Consider the following 14358-nt stretch of genomic DNA (forward strand, 5'->3'; position numbering starts at 1 on the left):
GCTTGGTTTTTGCTCTGACATGCACTTTCAGAGGTGGGACCTTATGTAAACGGATGTGCGCCTTTCCAAATAATGTCCAATCAATTGAATTTACCACAGGTGACTCCAATCACCTGTGAGACTAATGGAAACAGGATGCACCTGAGCTCAATTTCGAGTCTGATTGTATAGTTATGTAAAGGTTTTTACATTAGTATACAATCTAAGTACAATATTAAAGCTACAATCTATCTGCAATATAAAGCTGATATACCCCCTAAAAATAATACAAAAAATAAAAAAGATTAGACTACTGCAATGCTCTACTCTGTGGCTACATGGATAAGGCAAAATAAAACTAGTGCAAAATATGGCTGCTAGAATCTTGACTAGATCCAAACATTTGATCATATTACTCCAGTGCTAACATCTCTACACTAGGGTTGAATTCAAGGTTTTACTGTTAACCTACAAAGCATTACTTGGACTTGCTCCTACTTATCTCTCCAATTTGGTCCTGCTGTACATACCTACACGTAAGCTATGGTCACAAGACGCAGGCATCCTTATTGTTCCTAGAATTTCTAAGCAAAAAGGACTAGGCAGGGTTTTCTCCTTTCGAGCTCCATTTTTATGGAATGCCGATCCATTTGAGAGAGGCATACTCGGTCTCAAACTTTAAGTCTTTACAGAAGACTAAACTCTTCAATAGGTCCTATGATTGAGTGAAGTCTAGCCCTCGGTTGCAAAGGTCAACGGCAAGGCACTGGAGTGACAAACCACCCTTGCTTTCTCTATCTGGCAGGCTCCCCTTTCTCCAGTAGGATTCTCTGCCTCTGACCCTATTACGGGGGCCGAGTCACTGGCTTACTCGCGCTCTCCCATGCTGTCCCTAGAAGGGTGCATCATGTCATGTCATGCCAGGCTTTTTTTGCTATACTTGACTTCAGTGGGTTGAGTCACTGACGTGATCTTCCTGTCTGGTTTTGCAACCCCTCGGGCTCGTGTGGTGGGGGAGACCTTCATGGGCTATACTCAGCCTTGTCTCAGGGTAGTAAGTTAGTGGTCTGTTGATATCCCTTTGGTGGTGTGGGGGCTGTGCTTTGGCAAAGTGGGTGGGGTTATATCCTGCCTGGTTGGCCCTGTCCAGGGGTAACTTTGGACAGGGCCACAGTGTCCCCCACCCACTGTCTCAGTCGTCAGTATCTATGCTGCAATAGTCTATGTGCTGGGCGGGGCTACGTAGGTTCAGTATGTCCTATCTGGTGTAATTCTCTTGTCTTATCTGGTGTCCTGTGTGATATTAGGTGTGCTCCCTCTAATTATCTTCTCTCTCTCTCTCTATGTCCCCCCTCTCCTGGTCATCTATGAACATTTGAACATGTATTTTTATCCTCTCCACCCGGCTCAGCCAGAAGACCACTGGCCACCCCTCTGAACATGGTTCCTCTCTAGGTTTCTTCCTAGGTTCCTGCCATTCTAAGGAGTTTTTCCTAGCCACTTTGCTTTTTATATATTTTTTGATTGATTCATTGATTATGCCTATCCAATGAGATATACAGTAGGCATGAGTACTGGTATAAGCTCATATATACACACAATTGCCTAGGGGAGTATAGGGGCTAGGGGGTGAATTGGGACTGGCCATGAGTCCCTGAAGGTGGAACAGACAAGTGTATTACCCTGGTTTTACCTCCCATCCCCCAGCACGTTGGAAGGAACCTCCTTATAGAGTTTGAGGGGTATTAGAGCTCATAGTAAATCTGGATTGGATTACTGTAGTAGAATGTATGTAAATGTGAACTGCCAAGAATATGGGGTACAACATAGGGTTTTTTGCAATTGTTTAAAGACCGGACACAATTTTTCACAAAGGCTTAGTGCATTCTATACCAGAGGATCCAACAACGAGAGGGTGTGCAGCAATCCAAAGACTTGTGTAAGGAGTGTTGAGTGCATGTACATACTGATTATGCAAAAATATAAGCAGCTTTTCACATGGACAAAAATACAAGTCCCTGCATACAAACCTCTAGCTCAAAAGCACATAGTTAACTTTATACATGTGTGAAATTCATACATTTGTTCTTATGAAAATTACATACACAAATACAGCGCAAGATTTTTTCAAATGTTTCTTACACCGTGGAAACTGTTTGTTTACCAGTTGGAGTTTCTAAAACTTTTCTAAATGTCTAATTATTATTACATATAATCCACTGTGTGCATATAGGCATGTATGCATCCTAAAGGAAAAACTTGCACAATGCTATAAATGGAGTGATAAAAGACCCTCAGAAACAATCAGTGAGAAATGGGGAGTAATATTAAATGACATATGCACAAATAAAAAAGTGTGGTTCATAAAATAAAATAACACATGTTTCAGTCATGTGGCCATAATCAACGTCAGTTTACACAATGACATGCGCTACAAGCTACATAAACATACAACTACTACACCCACAACGGGTGCTCACTGCTCAATCACAGATCCGAGCTAGTAGGTGACATACAGAGTTACCCACAAGCAGTGACATATTGGCCTGTTGGAATGTGTGCCCTTGTGGTGTGTGGTGCCAGTGTTTTCTTGTGTCTCTATGGTGAGGAGAAAAAGTTGTATGGTCAGCTGCCTGCCTGTCAATGTGACTGGAATCAGGTAGCCTTGCAGACAGCTGTCCTATTCATGGGCTTTGAACACGCACCCAAACAGACACACACATACACACACAAACATTGATTTGTCAGGCTAACATCAGAAGTGGAAAAACTGTCTCTGCCCAATGGTCTGATCCTGTGAAGCATGTCAGGGCACACACCCACAAACACACACGCACACACAGCAATGTGCCAGGAACCTGTGGTGGCGCCCAGAAATAGGACATAATATGGTTGATCTCCAGCCGAGCTCCTGCTCCACTCTGCATGCAGGCCGAGGGTACCTTTTATCAATGGCAGATAGAGGTCTGTCGTTTATGCTGATCTACTTATTTTATTAGGTCATGACAAAGTGACAACCAGGGGTGCATCCCAATGCACTAGTTCCCTACTTCCCACAAATCTATAAACATTGGCTTGGTGGGGGCATGGGCTATTGAGTTTCCACCACATTTTTTATACCAGTCATTTCCTTGTAACAGTCATGTCCTCCTACTAAGTCAAAAACATACTGCCAGGTGACAGAATCCGGACTAGTGGACAAGATGTCCGAGTGGCAGCCCTTTGAGTATTTAGCACTGCAGCCCACGCGCCTCTGTAGCCTCTCTGTAAATCTCACAAGCCCTTGTTAAGCAATAATATATCAAACAGTGGAGGCTCCTCAGAGGAAGAGGAGGGCCCACCTCCTCAGTGAAAATAAAAATAGTGAAACATTTAAAAAGTTATCCTTTTTAGATAAACTACACTAAATATATTCATGTCACCAAATAATTTATTGAAACACACTGTTTTTCAATGAAGGCCTACAGTAGCCTCAACTGCGCTCTGTATGGTACGTAGCACCATGGTTTCCATCCTCCTCTGGGCACATTGACTTCAATACAAACCCTAGGAGTCTCTTGTTTCTCACCCATTTCTACAGACTGAATCTGGTACGGAAAGCTACAGCTAGCCGGCACTGCAGTGCATAAAAAAAAAATAATATTGTCAAGCACACAGCTAAACAAGCACAATCTCCCACAAACTAACAGGTGAAAACAGGCGACCTAAGTATGACTCTCAATCAGCAACAACGATGTACAGCTGTTCCTGATTGAGAGCCACACCAGGCCAACACAGAAATACGACACTAGACCAGCCCCCTAGAAATACAATACAAGAACATACCCAACAACCCGGAACACCTAAATCATACACCCCATCTTACATAAATACATATCTAATAAACCCCGAGCCACTTAAATCAAATACCCTTTCTACATAGATACACCACTAAACCCAGAAACACTCTACACAAATAACCCTCTATATAAACACATAACCAAAAACATGTACAACAAATACCCTCTGCCACGTCCTGACCAAACTTCAATAACAAATAGGCCCTTTACTGGTCAGGACGTGACACCTGGTCACAGACAGCTGATGTGTTGTGCACTGAAGTCAACAAGCAAAGGGAAAAGCTGAGAGAAGGAGAGTGCGTAGATGCGAGAAAGTATTATCCAATGATCAAAGGGCTAATGCTGTTTGTATATGGCTGCTATGAATGACTGAAAATGAACTGTTTGCATGTGATCAGGGACTGTATTTTCTTAAACGGAACGAAACGGGGATAGACATACCTGAATTTGTCCAATAGAAACTCTAGTTTGCAACCGTTGGACTAATGATTACACCCTAGATCAGCTAGCTGCAGGAAGATTGAAACATTCAAAACCGCTTTGCACAATGTCTGTCAACTTGATTACTCAAATTTCTCTCGACATGTGCATCTTTATTGTAAACTTTCATTCATAGGCTAGGTTGTAGCAACCTCATGATGGGTATAGGAAAAATGTAGTAGCCTGAACCTATCAATGTTACATTGAGCTGGGTGAATGGAATATGAAGACAGTTATCCAATATTCTGCTCATTAAACAAAATTAAACAGCACCATCAGTAATATAAAAACATGCAGCATGTTTTTTTGCAGCATGGGGTCTAGCACAGGGTTCATGTTTACGGAGAGGTGCACGTATGTGACATGGCACATCCCACTGGGCACAGACATCAATTCAACGTCTAGTCCACGTTGGTTCAACATAATTGAATTGAAATGACGTGGAAACAATGTTGATTCAACCAGTGTGTGCCTAGTGGGATGGCACAGGCAAAGCTTGCCTCTTTCAAACGCACTGTTCCTCGTCAATGTGCCACTGGCTCAGATGATGGGGGAGTGTGCTATTATTATTGGTAGTGTAATATGATCATTTTACCCCAGTGGTTTAGTTTTACACATCATTTTATGAACAGTGCACACACCTTGGGTTTGCGTGATTTAATATGCCCATAAAACATACATGATATTTATATTGGTGGTCACTAAACATGTATCACTACCTGGCATAATTCCATTTACCCAGTGAGGAGTTGTATGCCTGCACTGCACCTACTGCGTTCTTTATCCTGTCCGGTGCACTGAGTGGGGCAAATGCAAATGTAAAATACTTTTACAATACACATGGTCTGCTAGATTTAGCTTGCCCCATTAAATGGAACCAATGGAATATTCAGAAAAGTGCCATCTCTGTCCACCCTTTATCCCAGTGAAACTAGAACAAATACACCTCCAGTATTTGAACGTTTTTTTATTGTATGTGACCCTACTGATTGCTGCAACCCTGCATCAGTGCTTCAACACACACAATCATAATAGGCAAAGGTCAGGATTCAGGAACACTGTTTATTCCACCTACTGGGTCGAGCAGCTAATATCACAGCAAGACCAGACTGCTCCAGGGACAAGTTTCAACCCTGTTCTCTCTCAGAACTGATAGGTGTGGTGGATTAGGCAAGCTGTAAAATAATGACTGTATGAGTCACCATAACCGCACGCAGACACACACACACACACACACACACACACACACACACACACACACACACATACACACACACACACACACACACACACAAGCAACGCAGGCATGCGGAAACAAATCTATTGGATGGGATCATTCGTTACAAAGATGTGATGGGCTTTAGCAACAACAAAAAATCTTCTGAGTGCTTGTGATATTTGGTTTTAAAACTGCCCATGCAAAACAGGCTAAGATGGCTTTGGTATTCATACAAGTTTGGGAAAGACAGCTTAGAGGAAAAAAGTATCAAAATAAAGTAATAACAAAATAGTAATAATAGCACTGTGGGGAATTGAGAGGGGAATTGTGGAGTAAAATAAGGCCTAATTCTTTTATTGTTTTTAACTGAGAAATTAGCAAGTGGTAAAACTTTTGTGCGACACTGATTTTGTTTTCTCTTTACTTTTCCTCCCATTGCACTCGACAGTACAATCCTGGGTGGGTCTTGGGGAAAGATTTCATTCTACATGAGTCACCAGTGCACACACGAACACGCACTCTCTCTATATCTCGCGCACACGCTTTAAGACAAACAAAATATATCCACCAATGCACTGAAACATGCTTTGTAATGTAAACAAATGGTTACTGTCTGTCCATGTGTTACACGCAGTAGGGTTGTCTAACGAAAAGAATGCCTTTTGCATCTCTTTTATATTTTAAGCAGACATTGTGCACAAACATTCCATTTTAAAAGTCTGTTATATTAAATGAAGTGACAACATGGAAAATGAGATTTAATTCAGCATTTTGACACCTCCCTCCCTGCATCGTGTCACACCCTGATCTGTTTCACCTGTATTGTGCTTGTCAACCACCCACGAGGTTTCTCCTATTTTCCCCATTATCCCCTGTGTATTTATACCTGTGTTTTCTGTTTGTCTGTTGCCAGTTCGTCTTCCATTTCTCGTACCCTTCTCCATTCTATCCTGTTGTGGAGTGACCAGTCCAAATCTCTCCGGGTGCTGATTGACTCTGGGGCCAACGAGAGCTTTATGGATGCTACATTGATGTCGGAGCTGGGAATCCCCACACAACTCCTCTCCATTCCGATGGACGTCAGAGAGCTGGAAGAGCACTCTATTGGCAGAGTCACCCACACTACTTTTCCCATTAAATTAACCTGAGAGTGTCAGGCAATCACAGTGAGTCTATGCAGTTCCTGCTCATTGAATCCCTTCATGCACCTGTGGTTTTGGGGTTTCCATGGCTCCAAAGGCACAATCCTCTGATCGACTGGGCTACTAGTTCTACCATGGGTTGGAGCCATTTCTGCCACGCGCATTGTCAGAAGTCGGCACAGCCTGCCCCGGGACATCTTCCTGCGGGCTTGGGAGAAGTCTCGGATCGCTATTCCCGCGGAGTGCCAGGAACCCCAGGTTTTCAATTAGGCCCGCACTACATCTCTCCCTCCGCATCAACCCTACGACCGCGCTATCGACCTTCTCCCGGGAACTACATCTTCTCGGGGGGCGACTTTAATCCCTGTCGGGTCTGGAGACCAAGACCATGGACAGGTACGTAGACGACTCTCTTGTTGCAGGGAGTGTTCGTCCATCTGTCTCCCCGTGTATCGACTAGCTGGGCCTTAATGACATCACAGTTGAAAACCGTTACCCTCTACCACTCATCTCCTCGGCTTTCAAGCCTCTCCAAGAACACGTCTTCCACGTCCGACAGGTCCTTCAGCGTTTCCTGGAGAACCAGCTTTTTGTTAAAGCAGAAAAATGTGAATTCCATCGCTCCACCATCTCTTTCGTAAGGTACGCCATTGCTGCTGGAAATATTCAGATGGGCTCTGACAAGGTGAGAGCGGTGGTGGATTGGCCTCAACCCACATCCAGAGTGCAGCTATTTCTACCACCGCTTCATCTGGGGTAACAGCACCCTGGCTTCCCTCCTCTCAATACTCACCTCTCCCTGTTCATGTAGTCTCCAGCAGCTGACTGGGCGTTCTCGGACCTCAAGCATCGGTTCACTACAGCTCCCATCTTAGTCCTTCCGGACCCGTCCCATCAGTTCGTGGTGGAGGTCAACGCCTCAGACGTCGGAGTTGGGGCCGTCCTGTCCCACCGTTCTGCCCAGGACCAAAATCTGCATCCCTGCACTTTCCTTTCCCATTGTCTTAACCCCACTGACAACAACGTGGGAAATAGAGAACTACTCGTGGTCAAGATGGCATTGGAGGAGTGGAGGCACTGGTTAGAAAGGGTAGTAAATCCATTCATAGTGTGGACTGACCACAAGAATCTGGAATATCTCCGCACCGCCAAGCGCCTCAACTCTAGGCAAGCTCGATGGGCCCTGCTTTTCACTCGGTTCAACTTTACCATCTCCTACCGCCCGGGGTCCAAGAATGTGAAGCCGGATGCGAACCAGGTCCGTGAGGCGCAGATATTTGTCCCGGACTCCCAGGTCTTGGAATGTGCTCATTCCTCCAGACTTGCCTGCCTTCCTGGCTCCAGTCAGACCCTGGCATTTGCACGACAAAGTTTTTGGTGGCCCACCATGGTTCCTGAAGTCTCCCTGTTCGTCGCCGCCTACACTGTGTGTGCTCAGAATAAGACTCTGCGGCAAGCTCAGGCTGGCCTCCTTCAACCACTCCCTGTTCCTCACTGCCCCTGGTCTCATATATCCCTGGACTTCGTCACTGGTCTCCCTCCATCAGATGGCAACACCAATATCCTTACGGTAGTGGATAGGTTTTCCAAAGCCGCCCATTTCATTCCTCTTCCCAAGTTACCCTCAGCCAAGGAGACGGCTCAGCTCATGGTGCAGCACATCTTCCGAATCCATGGACTTCCGGTGGAAATGGTTTCGATCACAGTCCTCAGTTCTCATCCCGGTTCTGGAAGGCGTTCTGCACTCTCATTATCCTACCAAAGGGACATTAAGATCTGTAACATCTTATGTTTCACCAAGTCGTGGCTGAATGAAGACACAGATAATATAGAGCTGGAGGGATTTTCAATGCACCAGCACACGGCAGAACAGAGAAGCTACGTCTGGTAAGATGAGGGGTGGGGGTGTGTGTCTTTTTGTCAATAACAGCTTGTGCGCAATGTCTACTATTAAAGAAGTCTCGATGTATTGCTCGCCTGAGGCAGAAAACCTTATGATAAGCTGTAGACCACACTATCTACCAAGAGAGCTCTCATCTATATTATTTGTAGCCGTCTATTTACCACCAAAGACCGATGATGGCACTAAGACCGCAGTCAACCAACTCTATAAGGCCATAAGCAAACAAGAAAACGCTCACCCAGAAGCGGCGCTCCTAGTGGCTGGGGACATTAATGCGGGAAAACTTAAATCATTTTTACAAAAATTTGACCAGCATGCCACATGTACAACCAGAGAAAAAAAAATCTAGACCACCTTTACTCCACACACAGAGGTGCATACAAAGCTCTCCCCCACCCTACATTTGGCAAATCTGACCATTATTCTATCCTCCTGATTCCTGCTTACAAGCAAAAACTAAAGCAGGAAGTACCAATGACTCACTCAATACGGAAGTGATCAGATGACACGGATGCTATGCTACAGGACTGTTTTGCTAGCACAGACCGGAATATGTTCCGGGATTCATCCAATGGCATTGAGGAACATACCATCTCAGTCATCGGCTTCATCAATAAGTGCATCGACGACATCATCCCCACAGTGACCGTACGCACATATCCCAACCAGAAGCCATGGATTACAGGCAACATCAGCATTGAGCTTAAAGGATACAGCTGCCGGTTTCAAGGAGCGGGACACTAATCCAGACGCCTATAAGAAATCCAGCTGTGCCCTCAGATGAACCATCAAACATCAAAGCGTCAATACAGGATTAAGATTGAATCCTACTACACAGGATCCGATGCTCGTCGGATGTGGCAGGGTTTGAAAACTATTAAGGAATACAAAGGGAAACCCAGACGTGAGCTGCCCAGTTACGTGAGCCTACCAGGTGAGCTAAATGCCTTTTATGCTCGCTTTGAGGCAAGCAATACTGAAGCATGCACGAGAGCACCAGCTGTTCTGGATGACTGTGAGATAATGCTTTCGGTAGCCGATGTGAGCAAGACCATTAAACAGGTCAACATTCACAAAGCCGCTGGGCCAGATGGATTACCAGAACGTGTACTCAAAGCATGCGTGGACCAACTGGCAAGTGTCTTCACTGATATTTTCAACCTCTCCCTGACTGAGTCTGTAATACCTACATGTTTCAAGCAGACCACCATAGTCCCTGTGCCCAAGGAAGCAAAGGTAACCTGCCTAAGTAATTACCGCCCCGTAGCACTCACGTCGGTAGCCATAAAGTGCTTTGAAAGGCTGGTCATGGCTCACATCAACAGCATCCTCCCAGACACCCTAGACCCACTCCAATTTCCATACCACCCCAACAGATCCACAGATGACGCAATCTCAATCGCACTCCACACTGCCCTTTACCACCTGGACAAAAGGAACACTTATATGAGAATGCTATTCTTTGACTACAGCTCAGCGTTCAACACCATAGTGCCCACGAAGCTCATCACAAAGCTAAGGGCCCTGGGACTAAACACCTCCGTCTGCAACTGGATCCTGGACTTCCTTTTGGACCGCCCTCAGGTGGAAAGGGTAGGCAGCAACACGTCAGCCAAGCTGATCCTCAACACAGGGGCCCCTCAGGGGTGTGTACTTAGTCCCCTCCTGTACCCTCTGTTCACCCACAACTGTGTGGTCAAACACAACTCCAAAACCATCATTAAGTTTGCTGACGACACAACAGTGGTAGGCCTGATCACCGACAACAATGAGACAGCCTATAGGGAGGAGCTCAGAGACCTGGAAGTGTGGTGCCAGGACAACAAGTTCTCCCTCAATGTGAGCAAGACAAAGGAACTGATCGTGGACTTCAGGAAAAGGCAGGTTGAACAGGCCCCCATTAACATCAACGGGGCTGTAGTGGAGCGTGTTGAGAATCAAGTTCCTTGGTGTCCACATCACCAACGATCTATCATGGTCCTTACACACCAAGACAGTCGTGAAGAGGGCACGACAAAACCTTTTTCCCCTCAGGAGACTGAAAAGATTTGGCATGGTTCCCAGATCCTCAAAAAGTTCTACAGCTATATAATAGGCGGTGTCAGAGGAAAGCCCATAAAATTGTCAGAGACTCCAGTCACCCAAGTCATACACTGTTTTCTCTGCTACCACTGGGCAAGCAATACTGGAGCGCCAAGTCTAGGACCAAAAGGCTCCTTAACAGCTTCTACCCCCAAGCCATAAGACTGCGGAACAATTAATCAAATGGCCACCGGACTATTACATTGACCCCCCCCCTCCCCTCCCCTCCATTTGTTTTGTACACTGCTGCTACTTGCTGTTTATTATCTATGCATAGTCACTTCACCCCTACCTACATGTACAAATATTATCTCAACCTGTACCCCCGCACACTGACTCGGTACCGGTACCCCCTGTATATTGTCATGTTATTGTGTTAGTTTTTATTAGTTTTTACTTTAGTTCATTTGGTAAATATTTTCTTAGCTCTTCTTGAACTGCACTATTGGTTAAGGGCTTGTAAGTAAACATTTCACTTTAAGGTCTACACTTATTGTTTTCGGCGCATGTGACAAAGTTGGATTTGATTTATAATTAAACCTCTGTCTCACAGCCCTTTGTCTCCTGTTTCCATATTTCTTTCAAAATAAACATTGAACATTAATAGTCAAATCATAGTGTAAAAGCAGGTGAGCTGGCTTTACTCTTTTTAGCCATTTTCTGTTGTTTTGTGGATGAAGAACAGCGCAAAACACCAGTCTCAACGTCAACAGTGAAGAGGCGACTCCGGGATGCTGGCCTTTGTCAGTGTTCTTTTGCCCTTCTCAATCTTTAATTTTTTTGGCCAGTCTGAGATATGGCTTTTTCTTTGCAACTCTGCCTAGAAGGCCAGCCTCCCAGAGTCGCCTCTCCACTGTTGACGTTGAGACTGGTGTTTTGCGTGTACTATTTAATGAAGCTGCCAGTTGAGGATATGTGAGGCGAGGCGTCTGTTTCTCAAACTTGACACTCTGATGTACTTATTCTCTTGCTCAGTTGTGCACCGGGGCCTCCCACTCCGCTTTCTATTCTGGTTAGAGCCGGTTTGCGCTGTTCTGTGTAAAAGATCTTCAGTTTCTTGGCAATTTCTCGGCAGTGAATAGCCTTCATTTCTTAGAACAAGAATAGACTGACGAGTTTCAGAAGACAGTTCTTTGTTTCTGGCCATTTTGAGCCTGTAACCGAACCCACAAATGCTGATGCTCCAGATATTCAACTAGACGAAAGAAGGCCAGTTTTATTTCTTCTTTAAGCAGGACAACAGTTTTCAGCTGTGCTAACATAATTGCAAAAGGGTTTTCTAATGATCAATTAGCCTTTCAAAATTATAAACTTGGATTAGCTAACACAAGTGCCATTGGAACACAGGAGTGATGGTTGCTGATAATGGGCCTCTGTATGCCTATTTAGATATTCCACACAAAAAAATCTGCTGTTTCCAGCAGTCATTTACAACATTAACAATGTCTACACTGCATTTCTGATCAATTTGATGTTATTTTAATGAACAATTTTTGCTCTTTTTTTTCAAAGTGATCCCAAACTTTTGAACGGTAGTGTATATCTACCGGTAATTGTGTGCTTTCAAAATGAACTACGCAAAGGGACTCGCTTGTCCCGCTGCGTCATCCATTATTTCCAAGGTAATGTACAGAACCTCGGTGTTTATCCCTTACCTAATAGGCACTTACTATAATATTTTTATTTATTTAATGAGATGGGAAAATGTTTTTTATTTATTAAGTTGCACATGTGCTCTTTATGACACTATGTTAAAATTAGGTCACTTTGTTTCACTACTCAAAAGGCACTTATTTGGTCGAACGACCCAGTAGAGCAGGTGTCCAGAGCAGCAAGGACTTCCAATGACAATTTGGAAAAGCCTAAATAGTTTCCACGTGCAGCTCGAAGTCACACACAGCCACTGACAGTCTAATAAATTCCATTCCGACTGACACTCGGAATGCCATGCTGGATGACACGAGGGACTGATGTAGTAAGCCTGCCACGGCTCAAAATACTCCCCAGCACACACATGCATCCCCATCTCACCTTGAACAGTGTAATCCCCGTTTGCAGACTTTGTGTTTGAAGTGCATACTTTGTTTATCACAGTAGCCTAAATAGTACATTCAATTTAAAAGGGCAAATTGCGGTTGCTTCATCCATGTTTGGACTTCTGAATTAATCAAATGTACCCATTGATTCTTCAAGTCTATAATTTATAAATGCCACATGAGCTAAGTTTAACTGTCATACCCCATCAGAACCCAAAATATAAACGTCTTTCATGCCAACGTTTGTAAACAAAGTAAATGTAAACAAACACTGTATAGCCTCAAAACATGGTTAAAACTATAATGTTGATATCATGAATGGTCAGTCCTTGTATCCATAACTCTGTCTATGAATTTGAGAGTGGTTACATTTCTCCAGCCCTACCCTCAGATTTTTACCAGAAACAGGGGTATGGATGACGCTTTGTTATTGTTTCAACTGCTGATTGCCGATTTAAATACAGAAAAGACAATGGCACATTTCTAAAAACATGCTGCATATTTTACAGAAGATAGATTACCTAATGCTGTAATTAGAAGTGATGGAGAGGCCTACACAAACAACATCACCTATATTTCAGACATCCCTGATTATACACACTTCTTCAAAGCATTCCTAAAAGTTGTACAACTTTTCCCAATTTGCCATCCGGCCAATAAAATAAAAAAAAGTTCCTTTACTTACAAAAGATCGAAGAAAGCTCTTCTGTAGTCTCTTGAAGGTCAGAAGAAAAGAATACACTATATGGAAAGTGAGCTGGAAGACAGGTTGAACGTTGAGCAGTGCTCCGCTGTCATTACCAGAACAGGGCACGCCGCCTGCAAACCAACTGTGGTTTCTTTGTATGCGGTCTGGAGGAAGTTAATTCATGTCAGTGGGAGGCAATCCGCACCGCTGCGACTCATCTACCAGACTACTGCGATGCGTGCAGTGTGTCGCATGTTTAGGATTTTTACAATTTGTGCCTTGCTTTGCCATGCGGCCTCAGAAACGGATGTACACTGAGTATACAAACATTAGGAACATTCGTCCCCCCTCCATGTCATGAAAAGAGTAGGTGTTCTTAATGTTTTGTATGGTCAGTGTATAACACTGAAGATGGTGCAAATGTGTAACTTTCAACTATGTGTTTATGGGATAGCAACAATAAAAAGTTGATGGTGTTTATAATGCTGAGCAATCATGTTTTTGATATATTGTATGCCATTGCTATTACTCATTTCATTCATAATACAGTTGTGGGCTATAGCCTGTTGTTATTATTAGTAGGTCTATTATACTTTTTACCAGTGGTGCCTCTGCCTATATGGAGACTACAGCCTCCGCTGCCAGGGTCTCAACTTACTATTGACAGTTAAAAAAGTATTATACACAAGGTGCACTTTTGAAAATTGGTAGGGCATCAGCAGTTTCCAATGACAGTCACTCCAAAAATTGTTGCCAGCTATCTAAACCTTGTAGTAATCATCAAATTACCGCCCTGACATTCAGGGGACACCCATAAATTTTTTTAGTCACTCTAACTCAGATATCATATGAACATGGTAAAATGTGTACAGTTGTAGGAAATTAGCTTTAAACTGCAAAAGTGTTCCTTCACCTCATGGCAAAATGTGTAGAATTGACCTTTGAAACTGCACATGTTCTTTAACACTGCAAAGAAAATGCTGCTAAGAG

General features: G+C 43.9%; 1 protein-coding gene across 2 annotated transcripts in view; it reads right to left on the reverse strand.

Annotated features, from left to right (window-relative positions):
• syne2a (spectrin repeat containing, nuclear envelope 2a) overlaps nt 1-13485 on the reverse strand; it is a 258178-nt gene extending 244693 nt beyond the window's left edge. For both annotated transcript variants that reach the window (XM_029733409.1, XM_029733408.1), the window contains exon 1: nt 13366-13485. The gene's annotated coding sequence lies outside the window, so the exon portion shown is untranslated. The remainder of the gene's footprint in view (nt 1-13365) is intronic.
• Nucleotides 13486-14358: the final 873 nt, after the last annotated feature.

The sequence above is a fragment of the Salmo trutta genome, chromosome 35 (genome assembly GCF_901001165.1).
Source record: "Salmo trutta chromosome 35, fSalTru1.1, whole genome shotgun sequence".
In the NCBI taxonomy this organism is placed as follows: domain Eukaryota; kingdom Metazoa; phylum Chordata; class Actinopteri; order Salmoniformes; family Salmonidae; genus Salmo; species Salmo trutta.